The sequence below is a fragment of the Heterocephalus glaber genome, unplaced genomic scaffold (genome assembly GCF_053883595.1).
Source record: "Heterocephalus glaber isolate CG9 unplaced genomic scaffold, H.glaber_assembly_v1.0 deba00000809, whole genome shotgun sequence".
Lineage (NCBI taxonomy): Eukaryota > Metazoa > Chordata > Mammalia > Rodentia > Bathyergidae > Heterocephalus > Heterocephalus glaber.
In genome coordinates, this window is record NW_028258163.1 from 6,761,821 (window position 1) to 6,777,802 (window position 15,982).

Consider the following 15,982-nt stretch of genomic DNA (forward strand, 5'->3'; position numbering starts at 1 on the left):
TCTGTGAACCTTTCAGTCATTCCACAGCCCCAACTATGTGCCACACCGTGCTGTGGGTGGTGAGGGTGTAAAGGCAGGTGATATATCGTCCATGCCCTTGAGGAATTGCCAAGCTCTTTTGAATAGCTAACCATGGTATAGGACAGGGTGAAATAAATGCTAAGTGGAGAGAGAAGGGGCTAGTAACCGTTGCCCACAACCTGTCCTTGGAGGGAGCTTATAAAACTGTGGGCTCCCTGATGAATGGCTGCTAACACCCAGTGTTTGACTCAAAAAGGTTAAGAATGGGCCTTGTTTGCCAGCCCGGGTTGAAGATACACTATGAAGTTCATTTATTGAGGAGTTCTGAAAGCAGAAGTACTCTGACTAGGGGCAACTTCTATCTGTCCAGGCATCACTGTGGTCTGTTCATAAGTAGAGGCCTTTGTTGTAAACACATTCTTTAGCCAAAAGGGATCCTGTAACCATGGAAGGAGATTGCAATTCTCTCTGCAGGCCAAAAGAGGGCACCTAAAGCTTTCTGAATGGCAGTTACAGCTGTATCAGAGCAGGCATTTGTCTCGGAGGTGTTTACCTACTCTCCTGGAAACGATCTGGTCAGATGCAGTTTGGACCCTGGAAGGGATGTGGAAGACACAGGCTCCTACTTTGGTCTTTTTGAACTGAAGACAAGCATTTATTTGGGTGCGTCTAATATTAGTAGATTCATAATCGTCTTCCTTATGTGTTTACAGAGTAGTAATAGTGTCAAGAGAAGCTGTTGTCTTGTTAGCCACAGAACACAGCATAAAATGACTAATATTCATATCTACCCAGAAAATGTACCCTTCTAGACCCTTTGCCAAAATCCTGCTTAATTGTCATTTGCTTGGACATTTGATTATAGAAAGCTTTCCTCTTTCCTTTTAGCTCCCATCAAAGTCCTCTCTTTCTCCACTGAGAATGTTGGATTGTTTTGAAGTCTGCAGGACTGTGGCAGCTCATAAAGTCCTGAAGATGGGGCCATTAAGCTTGGAAATAACATTCTGAAGATTGGTTTGTGGAGCCTGGATAAACATGACTGACAATACTGCACAATTCAAGGATTAGTCTTATTTTTGTTTTGCCTTTAAGGACAATCCCACCTGGAGGCCATGATGAACTAGGAGATCTCTTTAGGTAAGACCAAGGACTCTACACAAATTTCCATTAATCCTTTAAAAACAAAGTAATGAACAGGCCAGATCTTACATGTAAACTAGGACTTCTGAGTTTTAGCTTCCATCTGGAATGGACTAGGTTGCAGAGTGATCTGAGAACTTCACCTTTCTACACTTCAGTTGTCTCCCCAATTAAATGGGTAAAATAGTTTCTCTTATTCTTTGAGAATTCTTCAAAAGATTAATTTTTAGAGAGATATTTATGTAAAAGCTATGGAAAGATATGAACTATTTTTGTTTTGTTTTGTTTTTTCATCTCTTTTTGCAGGATCACGCATAGTTCCTGGCTTATAGTAGTAATCCAGTAAACATTTGTTGAATGAAATTACGTATACATATTTTTATGTATATATTTTTCAGAATGACACACTTTACTATTTGATACTCAATTGTCTAAAATTTTCCAATAATAGTAATATAATGATAACTTATACACATGCATATGTAATTGCTTAAGAAGCTTACAAAGTTTTTTGTGTGTATTATCACAGTTGTCTTCAGATCTGTAATCAAAGGAATGAGGGTTCTGAAATCTTAAATGGATCTCCAAGGTCAGACATGAATAGAGTAACCCTACAGTTTGTTGTTCAATGGCGCTGGTTTAGAAAGCAAATAAGAAGGTCATTAATAAACATGTCGGTTCAATAGCACAAACTAGGACCATAGGAAACTCAGAGTGGGAGGTCATCCTCCTAATATATGACAAAGAGAGGACTTGTACCTGGGTCTTCTGACTTCATCTCATGTTCATTACAGGGCACAATTTCAGCCTGCCAGCCTTCCTTCCTTCCTTCCTTCCTTCCTTCCTTTCTTACTTTCAACAAAAATATTACTAAATGATGGTAGCAGAGCATTGCAAGGTCCTATGGTACCATATAAATCTTCATAAAACAATTGTATTTCACAAAAGTTTTGGTGCCAGTTGTATTTTCTGTGTTGTGTGTTTTGATTTCTTACTTTGTAGATGGAAATATTAGATTAAAGTACTCAATTCTTTTATTGTGCTAAATAACAGAGGTCCATGTATTTATACATATTTACAAGAATATTTTGCATATGTCAAAGAGAATCTTTCCACATTATCATTGTGATAGATGTATTGACTTGTCCATTATAATTAATTTGTCATCATTATTAGAACTCATTGTAGGCCTCTAGTAATATACAACCTAAAAACTATGGGAAAAAATGTAAAACATACATTACTATCATAGGTAGCTAAGGGTAGAAATATACTATCCCATTTTCCTATGTTCCTTTGGACTTTTGCACAGTATTTGTTATGTATGTTATATTACCTTCCATGTACATTGTTTCTCTTGTTAGTGCAAAACTATCCCTCAAATATTTTGTTTATAAGAAAATCTAGAATATTCTGTGTTTTAATTAGCATGATAAAGGCATGGGTGTGTTCCCATATCTTTAGTAAAAATAGATGGAAGCCAGAGTAAAACCACTCAGAACAAGGAGGCTGAGAATATGTTATGCCACGAAGGTGGTCTTATGATCTCCCTGGTTTCCCCCATTTTCCCTGCCATTCAGGTTGGTAATGCATTTCTGTGAGTCTTCTTTTCTTTCATACCTTATTTCATTAGTTACAATAAATTAGGTTATGCTTCGATGATAACCTGATATTTTGTGTGGCTTACAGCTGCAGAGGTTGACTTTTTGCATATCCATTAATGGGTGACAGCTCTGTGCTGTTGCTTGCTATGGGGTCTGCTAATGGATGACAGATCCATTGTGCCTATGAGGCCAGTTTTGGGGCACAAGAAACAAAGAAATGGCCAACTATACACTGCCTCTGAAAGGTCTGTATTGGGAGTAACACGTGACGCTTCTGCCTACCTATCAATATTTCAAGCAAGTAATAGGGCTAAGCACTGTGTCAACAAGAAGAAAGTGAGGGAACCCCATAAGGAGGACTAGAGTATTTGACAGAAGAGTAATGCAGTGTACCATAGTCCATTTTAGACTTAGATGAGAAACTTTGTTGGAATCATATCTCTGTTCAGAGGACTATTAGAATTCTTACTTCTTATCCTTACCAGTTAGAATTTGCCCTCAAAAATAGGTTGAGATTTAAAACTTGAAGATTCCCATCTTACTAAGACTACAGTGCAATTTGGCATGACTCTTTTCTAATCAATATTTTCTTATCACAGGCTGGGTGCCAGTCCTCAAGTTGAAAATTCTATCCCTGCCTTAAGGGAAATTATAATACAAGATATACAGGCATATGTATTTGTAATTCCACGCTTTAGGAAACTTCTTCTCATTGACATCAACAGATAGTTTTGATTTTGAATTCTAAATTATTATATTATCAAAATACTCATATTTCCTGAGCTCAAAGGTTGTTATTTTTTAATAGTGTTTTATAGTAGTGTATCTTACTTTTTTTTTTTTTTTTTTACCAGTACTAGGGATCAAACTCAGGGCACTTTACCAATGAACTATGTCCCTAGCTTATTTTACTCTTTATTTTGACTTAGGCTCTTGCTAAGCTGTCCAGGCTGGTCTTGAACTTGCAATCCTCCTGTATCAGCCTTCTAAGTAGGAGGGATTACAGATGTTTTCTACTGTGCCCAATTTAAATTTTTTTCTTTGCTTTTGTCCACTCTTGTGCAAATTTTTTCCAGCATGGAGGCAGTTAGGTGTATGACTATGGCCTGAATCTTATACTTATTTTAAGGGTCAGAAACTTGGTCTGTGAACTCTTCTTTTGCCCACTGGATGGTGCAGAAACAAATGTACAGAGGTTTGGTGCACTGGAAACACTTTGCCATCAAACTCACAGAGAAGCCCCCTGGTTAGGTGTCAGTGGAACTTGCTGGAGGGTGTGTACTTCTGGAGTATGCCACTATTCAGGAAGCTACCTGCTGGCTATTGTGTGGTAGAAGCAGGTTGAGAAGACCCAGAATCAGGAAGAGTCCCCTTTAGTTCTCTTTGTGTCAAGGCCTAACATTATGTCATCTGGCAAAGGAGAAAATTTATAAGGTCCAGCTCCAGAATCACAAAGCTGAGCAAAGCAAATGCTCCTCAGTTTATGCTGGGGTAACTATCTGATAAACCCATCATAAATAAAAAATATTGTAAGTTGAAAATGCGTTTAATACCTGACCTGCCTGAACATCACAGCCTAGCAAATCAGTGGAATACCTATTGTTTGCCCTCACGATTGTGGCTGGCTGGGAGCTGCATCAGGTGACCATTGCCCAGCATCACAGGGAAGTATCATTCTGAAAACTGCTACCTCAGAGAAGATCAAGACTTGAAATTCAAAGTATGATTTCTACTAATGTGTATCACTTTCATGCCACCATAAAGATGAAAAATCACAGGTCAAACAATACAAGTCAGGACCATCTGTCTGTATTTGGAATCCAGAAGCAATAGCTGGTAAGTGGCACAGTAACTACAACTGCATAATTTATTGTCTAAATAAAAAAGGATAAGGGACAGCTACTGATATTTACACTGAGCCAAGAGCTGTACACTAGTACTTTACTGTCCTGGGAGAAACTAGAGATGGAGAAATTCCCTGTGTAGAAGCTGAGCACTGAGGAGTGAACAGGACCTGGGTTTGGGGAAAAAGAGAATCAGTGAAAAATGCTATGGGTACAGGGAAAGGTGTGAGGTGAGGGCTGGGTGCTGGAAGCATGGAACAGGTAAGAGGAGGTGTGGGGTGAGAGGGAAGTGCGTGTCAAGGTGAAGCAGTGGTGAATTTTGAGTAGAGCATCTGGATGAAAGGCATAACAAACTTATCATCTTCGTAACTAACCCCGTTCCTTACACGGATGTGCACTTTCTTCTGCACATTTTCCATCTTTAGGACCTGAAGTACCTTCATTGAGCTACGTAACATACAGTGGACTCACTGCTTTCTGCAGGCAGTTGAGCCGTTAGAAAGATATGTTTGCTTGCTTCTCTCAAGAGACTTAGTGGAGAATTTGTTCACTGGAAATCTTTGTATGTGATTGTGCTTTTATTTTTAGAACATTATATGTCTAGATAAGAGAATATAGAAGTTGAGAACTTGTTTTCTGTAATATGTGGTATGACTCATACCAAAAAGGAGTATATGCAGGGTATTTTCCAAGCATTTGTGTATTTGCACTCGTGTATGTGTGCATATATAAATATGTATGTGTGTGTGTTTGTGTGTATGCACATCTCATATATATATATTTATACATGAGAGAGATTGAAATCTTCTTAGCCTACGTTCTAGAAACATACCATTTCAAGAACTGGAGCCGGTATTTTTTTTCTCTAATCTCTTCTTACAAAAAGCCTGTGGTTGCACAGGTGGTGGGGAAACGGAGCTTCAGAGGTGGAAAGTGGTTTGCTCAAGTCACTGGCCACTTAGGGTGGAAGCAGTTTTCTGCTTCTTGGGCCAACATCACTTTGTGCTTTCCCAGGATTTCTTGTTTCTCTTGAAGCCCAGAGAGGCATGATTATTGGAACACTGGAATGTGTGTCCAGACATTTGTTTCCCAGATAAAGGGATGCTGGATTAACTCGCTATGTTGCTGGGCACTGACCCCACAGACTAATCTGTCCTTTCCTCAGTACTCTCTGTTAATATACTTCTATTCCTCTCCGTTCTTGCCCAGCCCCCCACCCCTCACGTACTTTTTCCTCCTGTGTGGAAGTCTCACAGACTTGCAGAACAGGGACTGAGTTCCGGTGGAAGGCAGAGGTCATTCTCCAGACACCAGCAGGTCCCCATCTTGCTCCTTTCCCTAGCCATGTGCCCTAGCCCACAACATTCCCTCCACTTCACATTGTTTCCGGAGTCTCTGATCCCCAAGCTCCCTAGTCGAACCCTGACATCTGCTAAACCATCTCAGAACAGCTTCTCCTGGAATTTCTATGCAACCTACACATTTCATAATAAATGAAAAATATTTGTGAAAAAATGAGGAATGAACAAACTTCAAAAGTTTACTTTAGATTGATTTATTGGCTGACCTCTCTGTACCTTTCTAACAAAATTGCTATTAAAAACAGGCCCATCTATCCCAATTCACCATATGTGACCCCATTAAATTCATGGCTAGCTTTCCATTGTATGGAACTCTACAGAGATTTGCTGACCTATTTCTAGTACGTAACTTCCCTGGTAAAAACCAGTGCCTTTAATGATAAACTGAACAGAAGAAAAAACATTGTTAAAATCTCCATTTCATTTTATAAAAAAACACATCTTCTTTATCCAGTTTCCAGTTGATAGGCACTTGGGCTGTTTCCAGGCTTTACCTATTACAAACTGTGCCGCTATAAACATGTGTACACATATATCGCTGTGGAAACTGAAATAAGGATTAAAATGATTAAAATGAATAATTGATAATTTGAAATAGGAAAAGGTCCAAAGGTATAGGGGTGGTGGGAGGGGAAGGGGAAAGGAAAGGAAAAATTATGAGAAAAGAAAAAAATGGAAACAAAATCTATGTAAATAGGGAAGGGTGGAGGGGGTGCAGGGTGCACAGGAAATGGGGAAAAAAATAAGAACCAAGATATATCATGTACAGGTACAAACATCCAATGATAAATGTAAACGTATTGTATACCTAAAATGTACCAATAAAAGAATTTAAGGAAAAAATTCTCCATTTCATAGATTATTATAAAATGTTTGAAAACAATTTGGTCAAAATCAACCTTGTAGATACTTGCAAAATACCAGTCTCTGCTTGTCCCCCCATCCCCACACCCTCTAATTTTTGGGTAGAAAGATCAAAGGTTGCAGTAAATTAATTATTTTTTAAATTGACTTAGTATTTCTCTGACATTTATCATTGCTTCCTGTAAACAGCCATTGCTTCCTTCACTAAGTGCTGAATGAAATATTTATAAAAATATTAGGAATAGGTAGTCACTCATTTTTTAAAGTTCATATTTATCAAGCTTCTCAAACAGGTTCATGATTAGGCAGGTCAACTTAATTAATAGAAAATTTTAATGAAGACATGGTAATGTTAAAAAAAAAAACCTATGACTTGGACTACTATTGGTGTGATCTTGTTAGGAAATCTCAGTTTGCAAAAAGTCTACAGGACACAAAATTACAAAGTGCATCTTCAAAATTTTGAAAAGAGCTCCACCACTGTTTCCTTTTGCCTGATTTAAAAATAGGTGAAAAATAAGAGAATTGGGAAAAACCTCTCTTCCCACACCCTGACTGGCTAATTCAGACCAACTGGGAAAAATCACATGATGGACAACACATCAAAAAATCAGGCTAAAAAACTGCCAGATCTATGAATAGCAGATATGGGAACCAGCCCAAGGCTTGTGTGTAGAGGGGTGACAGATAAAAATAGTGCCCTAAATTTTTCAAAGGTGATTTGAAACTTCCCAAGTATAGATGATCTTGCTACTGAAAATAAGATGACAAGGGCAAAGTTGAAATTGTGACCCTTTTCAGAGATCTATAGACTTAAACTCATGTTCAAGAAAGAAGAGCTTTTTCTCCTCATCAGCAAGCTGCACAGAGCACTTCTTTTCTTTGACAAATTCTTAATGTATTTATCCTTTTCCTCTGCTCCTCTCAAGAAAGGAGGATAGCAGCTCAAGATCCTGTAGTTTCAAAGCACCTCATTTTCTATTCCCTCCTGCAATTGAAAGCAATGTCCAGAAGACAAGATGTAGACTCAGCATCAAAATAAAATTAAAAAAATTCTCACATCATATGTTGTTCCTTTTCTGGTGTTGGACAGTCTTCGCTGTGCCTTTGAATCACCCTATGTTTGGTATCAGCAGAGGTGTGACTTGCAGCTGCTTAAATAGAAGTTTTCAAAACTTGCTGTTTTCTACATCAACAACATATGAAGATCAAGTCTGTGACATTTTTATTATTTAATGGTTGAGAAGGGAAGAGAAAAGTGCAGGAGGAAGTGAAGATCCTCTGCTGTGTCCATTTCTAAAGTTCTGTGCATCTCTTCCTTGTCCTGCTCTTGATTAAAGTATGTTCACATGTCTGTGAGGCTCTCTAGGCTGGATCAGGAGAGTTTGGTGACAGTGTGGATCACCATTAGTGAGATTTCTTTTGGTGACAGACAGATGTAAATGTATCCATCTAATTCTGTTCTCTCAGGTCTCTGTCTGCAGATGGATGTTAATAATTAGCAGTTGCATCTCCTCCCTCTTTATCAAATTGGATTCTCCATAAATTCATCGTTTCTTTTTATTTTCTCAAAGTAGCAGCAGCCTTGACAGCTTCCCCTTGTTCTTGTGTTTATAAATAATTTATAATACTGAAATATCTCTTCTTAGTCTTAAAACATAAACTAATGGAATAACACTACATACTGGCCCAAACTACCTTCCACTTGGGGAGAAAGAAAACCTCTGGGTAGGAGAGCGGTATAAAGCTTTATTCTCAACAAAGGGAAATAAGATCACATGGAAAACAATGTTTTTCAACCAGAAGGGCACTTTTAAATTTTAATTCTGCTCTTCCTTTTCAGATTCTGCCATTTCAAGGGAGTTCTAGACAGCACAAGCAAATGCTTTTGTCATTTTTTTTGCAAATAATATACCTCGTTCAAATTCCCAAATATACAATGCATTTCATTAAGCTATACAGAAAAGAGACTATTATTCAATTAAAACATCCACAGATGGTAAAAACATACCATGGTACATCTATTCAACAACTGTATGCTCATAACCCATGCACAATCTCTAAGCACCAAATTACAGGGATTTGGTCCAAATTAGCAATAAAATACAATGTGTTTGCCCTCTATGGGGTAGTAATGACTGTGTAGTTTTCCTTACCTACCCAGTGGCCTTGTAGGCAGCTTCATAACTCTTTTATTTAGTCATTAACATAGGTTATGAACAAATATGACTAGGACTTTTGCTAATGAATTTAGATTCAGTCTTTTTAAGCTCAGATCTTTCATGGAGGTGGTTTAAAAATTTTTCTTATATTGCTCTAGGCTTGCACATCACATCATAGATGATAGCTTGTAAGTCATCATTTGATATCCTGGAAATATATTCAGGTTGTAGATAAATAACCTGCCTAACAATGCTAATGCAGAATGTCTGGCATGTAATTTAGATAGGAATCTGAACACCTCCTTACATCAGCTGTTAAGATTTTGCACTGAAGCAGAAATAACGTCTTATCTTCCATCTGGAAATGGGACATGGAATGGTGACATAGGTTATTTACAGAGTTACTGCAAAACAAGAGTGGTAACAGAGTAAGTACAAAGCAACTCCCTGGATTACTGCTGCAATATAATGCCAGATAAATAATCATGCCAGAGTAAATAAATTGGGAGATGCCTTATTTTAGAGAGTATAAATGTAGCTCACATTCCTGTTGGGTTGAAGCTCTCCTTTCCATGTTGATTTCTGAAGCATGTCTCTGAGTCCCAGCAAACTGGGGACAGCCACAAAGCATGCACAGAACCTTATGCCATTTCTATGTCTCAGGGAGGTGGGGAGGGGCTGTGCCCACAGAAGGGACAGACACTGCACAGTCCAGCAAGAAAAGCAGATGTTTAGATTTAAACCCATTGAATAAGAGACTGGGTTAGACTGGAGAGGTATTTGGCTGGCATTCCGGGACAGGTCCTCCTTCATGGTCCAAGTTGTCTTATTCTTGGCAAATGATTTGTTTTTCTCTTAAAAATGGGGTGGGCTTAATACCCTGACTTGGGGCTTTGGAACGTTCTCTGCACAAGCTCAGCAGCCCACATTAATTGTTGGAATGATTCAGGCATGAAACATTAAGGCGAGCTTTTCCCCTCTTTTTTGAAGTGCTGGGGGACAAAATAATTATTGGCTTGCACCATAGCCCAACAATTAAGAAGAAATGAAATCCTTTCTTTGGTTTAAAACCATTTCTACAAAAGTGTTATGGCTCCGCCCCCTCCTGCCGGCCCACCCCCAGGATATTTCCCCAGGTTCTGGGGTCTTTCCGAGGAGCAGGAATGCAGAGGTAGAGTTCAGACAAAAATATTTTTTTATTCAGAACCCCGAGGGGAAATGCCATGGTATTTACTTTATTGTTGTTGTGCCTTTGGAAATTGACATAAATAACTTGACAGAGTGCATATGAGGGGTGGGTGGGAGCTGGGAGAGGTCAGGAAGCAGGATAAGAACAGCGCCTACTTTGGGGCAGAGCTCATACAGGAGAAAACCGTTGACTTCAAAAGAAGACAGTTGGCTGCCATTGAGAAAACTGAAGGGAGGAAGAAGAAAATCCTGTAGAACGTAGCTAACCGATAATATTCAGCCGTGGTAGGATCAGAGCGTCTCCTAACATTCTGGAATTTTCCTAACAGCCTACTATTTCCCAACACATGAGGCAGGGCATTTATTTCTCCATGTGCACATCTTTACCATCTTCCTAAGTCTGTATTTAGCTAAATGGCTGAAGATGTTTTGGATTGTAAGGTAATGCTTGTCTCCAGCGGCATTAAACTGCTCTTATTAATTACCTCCCCTGGCCTAACATTATGCCTCTAATGCACACAGATTGTTGGGCTCTCTTCCGTTATTGGGAGGTTGTACCATACACAAAGGCATTAAGCTTAAAACAATAGAAGCTGCTTATTTGCTAGTGGAAGATGTCAGGTGGAGACAAGCATAGTTGCCTAGAACTGACTTGAAGCTCGTCATGAAGAAATAAAAAGGGAGAGGTGATCACAGCACAGCATTAACGGTGCGTGAGAGACACACAATTCTACATGGTGGCTTCCATCACGCATTTCCCATGGAGGAAGGGGGGAAATGGGCACTGAGTAAATGATGGGTGAATACAGAATCAATTGTCATGTATGACAAGACACTTTCTCTCTTTGTTTAATATATAAACCAGGAGCACTTATGAATTGATATGAATTAAAATCATATATTTGCTTTCTTTCAACAGTAATGTCAGCCTTATTAAAAAAACCGAATGCTAAATCTTCATGAGACTTTCAATATTAAAAATCTTGCATGAACTATGAATTAACATTTAACTGGTTGCTAGTTAGATTAAAGGACAGAGAATGCAATGGGGATTTAGTATTGTGAACCAAAGCAGAAGCAGTCTTATCCCAAAAAGGAGTAAGTTGATGTCCAGAGGGCAACCTGGCTGGGGAGTAACTTAGCCTCACTTTCTAACAGGAGCGACCAACTCTCAAGTGGAGTCACAAGATGCTATTGTGTCTGTGTAATCAAGTTCACATGAAAACTCTAATGCAAGGTGAATTGGCAAGGTTTCTGAATAGGAAAAATTTAGCTGATAAAAGTTGTTAGGGTTCTGTCAATGTATATTTGGGGATGTGATCAAAACATTGCTTTAGAAGAAAACACACACATATCTTGTGGCTCCACAATCTTTTCCATGTTTAGAAAAATTGCAAAAATCTCAGTGTTATTGCTGCCTAGCTAGGTTAAATTTTGGAAGGCAATGACTCCTTGCAAGGGAACTCATGGGATGAATACTTTTACTCATTGTCTTCATATGGATGGATCTTTGATGTTTTCTGATCTTGTTTCACTGGGGGCCTGAAATTAGAACAAATGTAATTGGAGCAGCCAGGTTGAGACCTCATCTTATATCCAAAAATACATTATGCAACTCCAACGATCTCATTGGCAATCTTTTCTCTTAGGTGAAGGCTGCTCATAAATGTGCTTTCTTATGAAGTACACCATAATTGTAATTACTTTCCACCTGGATTTATATGTTTGAAAATGTGATTGCATTTTAGACCTCTCCTCCAAGATGGTGTGTAGGTGCACAGCAAAACCACAAGGTGGTGGTATGGTGTCATATATATATATATATATATATATATATATATATATATATATATATATATATATATATATTGAGAACAACAAGAAAAGGGGGTTTGTTTAATGAGCTTGCACTCACAAGCCTGCTCATCTAGTGAACTGTGACTTTTCAAATACCAACCTATTAATGTCAAAGGCAATACTGAAGGGAACGGTTCTGTTTGATTTAAAAAATACAGACAATGTGAAGTCCACTATGGCCTAGTATCTATCACCTATGGGGCTCCATTCATGCCTAATGCTTTATTCAAGCTAAGACCTAGTTTTTAGATATCAGATTAATACATATCTCCAGCTCTGCACCTTTCTAGTTTGATTTTTTTATCATCAGGGCTCACCAGGGCCATTTTCATTCCCTTAGTATAGCATCTGCAAGCAGGTGGATTAGAGATAACTCTCATTGTGCTTTGTTTTTCTCCCAACACTGTCATTAATCATTCCTTAAGCCACACTTCAACTTCTAGTAATCAGGACTGGCTGCTCCTGAGCCGCACAAGAATTGCCTCTTGCAGTGTAATATGGAATTGGAAGCGAATGGCTGAGGCCAGATGCCTCCTCTGCATTCTCCATCTATCTCATCATTTAGGTATTTATCCATCTCGGGCTTGTATGGAGAGCACCTCTCTCCTTCCCATGAGGGCACAGATTGCAACAGAGGATCAGATTTGTTACCCAGGCTTTGGCTTTGATTGTCCTCTTATAAGTTTGGGATTAAAGTGAAATTTCCCACAGGGCTATGCAGGATTTGCTAGCATTTAACTGTTTAACCTGGCTGTTTGTGAATGAGAATCCTGTGGTCAACTATCCCATAGAGAATATTATGGTAAGCCGGGCCTGAATGGTACACATTCCGGTGTGTTCCTGTAAAGATAGACACAGTTGATTCCAATTAGATTCATATCTGATATTGGGCATTTCCATGTACACAGAAAGCAGTGATACTGAAGTAAAATGAAAGTCAGCATTATGTTTTATGAAGTGTAGATAGATTTTAAATAAATTCAAATTGCTTCCTTAAAATTATAATTTCCACTTATGCTTTTCATACTAATTAGAGAATTAATGAGTCTTGCACTGAGTTGTTTTCTATTTTCTGTAGTTGTTTTGTGCTCTCTAATTTGTTTATCCATTATAATCTAATGACAATTTGGTTCTGTATTCAACATTCCTTTGAATATGACCAAAACAGAAGCAGTGATGAATTTATTTACACTTACTATGTTCACAATGATAAATATGCATTAAGAATATCTCAGGTTAATTGTAAAACTTACATAGATATGATTTCCTAATTCTTTGTTATTTCTGAAGGAGAAGATTCTTCTGTGTTCTTTATTCTTAAAAGCTAAGCAATAAGAAATTGGAAGGACTATTCAAAAATTAAGTACATATTATTATTTTTTTTCTGTTATTAGTTGACTTGGATCTACTTAAAGGAAAGATTTGAAAGAAGCCAAAATTATTCTGTTAATTGATGTCGAGGGAGTTTTGTACCCTTCCCTGTAGCTATTTTATTTAATGTGAATTTTTTGCAATACCTAAGGATAGTGTCATTTTATGTGCTTTATCAAAATAAACAGAACAATGAGGCAACAGAAATATTCAGTTTAATAAGATATTTTATGCTTAAGCTTATGGTGAAGCCTTCCTTGGCAAGAGATGCAACCAAATCATTGAACATTTTATTCTCCAAATTCTCTGTTACATTTTCTCAGACATAACCTTGTGATGCAAAAAAAGTTGAAATGCACACTTAAGTAGAACACATGCATTAATAAACTAAAATTAAAAAAATAAAGATGAATAACTTCAAAAAACTATATTCAAATCTTAAAAAAATGTTGGTCATGACAGTTTGAAATATTAAAAAATAATTCTAAGTGTGTCACTGGAAACGGCTCATTTTGGAGGGGGTGTACAGGAGGAAAGAGTGAGGCTGGAGTGATCTGCAGACTAATTTATTTGTTTTGCTGCATCAGAGTCAGATACCCTCTTATTGGGGAGCAGCTTTCAAAGCTGCTGTGGTGGACACTAATCTTCAGCCTGGTGGGAGCTTTGCTTGGGGTTAGAAACAGGAACACACCAGGGTTGGTACTAAATATCTTTAACCCCATTTACTACATCCCTCAGAATTAAGGAAGCAACTGTATTAAAGGGGTATGGGGGGAAGACTTGCCCCCCGAAGTGTAAGAGAAATCTCCAGATTCACATGAGTAATTTTCATCTGTGTATTATGCTTCTGAAGTAACCTCTTCATTCCCATTGTTTTAGTGTGAAATCATTTCCTCAGGAGATAATTAGAGTTGCTCCATTTATTACATTAAATGATTAGCATGCACTTGAAGTGATCCAGTGTATTTTCCTTTATTGCTGATGACTCTTAAATACGGGCCTCCACTCTTAAAGAATAAATTAAGGTTGTCTTGGCTTTTTGTAGCTGACTGTGTAGCCAAACAAGAAAGACTTTCTTTTTCAAACACAGGCCAGGTGTGTGCTGTGGCTGAGGTCTAGGACTGAAGAGATTCTATTCATATAGATGTGCCACCTGGTTCAACAAAGAGCTTGGTAACAGTGCTTAAAGCGTTTCTCTTCCAACCCCCTTAATAAAAATACTTTTAATGACAGTACTTTATCTGGCATTACTCATCTCATGTGTGGAGTAAGTAAGTTTAACTGAAAGTGACCTAAGATCACATTTCACAAATGTGCCTCACTGGAAAGGCATGTGCATTATCTGAGTAAGCAATATGCCCCACAAAGCCATGGAAAAATGATATTTTAAGAATTACCAAATATAGATTTCATTTGGATGCACGTGTGTCTTGCTGTCTTTGAACTTGCCTGGTTGTATAAATGACAGAGTCATCTAAACTCCACAGAAAAGTTCAGATCCAGCAGCCTTACATGTTAAATAGATAGCTTTGCCTACATAATTAGAGAAGTGGGAAATAAACTGAGTCTCTTGCTAATTTATGTATCCAGATTTTCTCTAGATGACAATAGATGGAATAACTTAAGCATTGAGTTTTTTAGAAAAATTTAAACCAGTGTTTAGCTATGAAATGTAAACATGCACAGATGTAAAGACTAACCCGAAGGAGGATTTATCCCTTTCACATTTGTCCAGTCTATTTAACCATGAGTTGATCATTAGTAGTTTCATTAATGAGAGACAGAATTTTGCATAAGAAGAAAAAAATGAGTTTGAAAGAGTATAGTAGAAAACATTTCCTGCAAACTTCAAATAATTTTACATATTTTGACGATGAGAAATTGCTTTTCTGCCACCTAGAAGTAATGACTCAAAACTCTTTATCATTTTGCTTTTATTGATTTGTTTATGTATTTATTGGGTTCTAAGAAAACACTGTGAGATGCTGCAGGAATTTTATGGTTCACAGCAGCAACTGGAGAATTAGAAAGGGAAAGTAGAAAAGAAGATTAGGGGCTGGTGGGGACGAAGCCCAAGTCGGGCGCTTTTGCTTTGTGGCAGCAGCGATTTCTTCCTGAACGGGGTGAGGTTGTTTAGATTCCCACACTGATTTTTCAGGTATAGTGAATGAGGAATGAACACCAGAATCGGGTATTTCCTCAGCAAGTGAGAAATTTAAACTTCTCTCACAGAATGCATGTACTACCTCTCTCTTATAATTCATATCCCCGGGATGATCACAGAACTTCCCTGTAAACAGCAGCTAACATTTCATCACCATAGCGCCAAATCAAAAACACCACGGAAAAGTTCTTTGTATCAGAAACGAAGTTCCATGGTCTTCACATGAGCGTCTGTCAATACTTAGTAGAAGGAGACTTTATGTTTTTGACCAAAATGCAACAACAGTGACAACTACAAAAGACTTTTGGTTGTGCTTTTGTTTTTTTGAGGGCAATCTTCACTCTGTGAGCAAGCTGAGCAATTGCTGACTTTTAAAAAAGTTATTTAAAGTGTAATAGATTTGAAA

General features: G+C 38.0%; 1 long non-coding RNA gene across 4 annotated transcripts in view; it reads left to right on the top strand.

The window, feature by feature from the left end:
• LOC147829018 (uncharacterized) overlaps positions 1-6,797 on the top strand; it is an 81,951-nt gene extending 75,154 nt beyond the window's left edge. For all 4 annotated transcript variants that reach the window (XR_015449802.1, XR_015449801.1, XR_015449803.1 and 1 more), the window contains one exon: positions 910-6,797. This is a non-coding gene — a long non-coding RNA (uncharacterized LOC147829018). The remainder of the gene's footprint in view (positions 1-909) is intronic.
• The last annotated feature ends 9,185 nt before the right edge of the window (positions 6,798-15,982 follow it).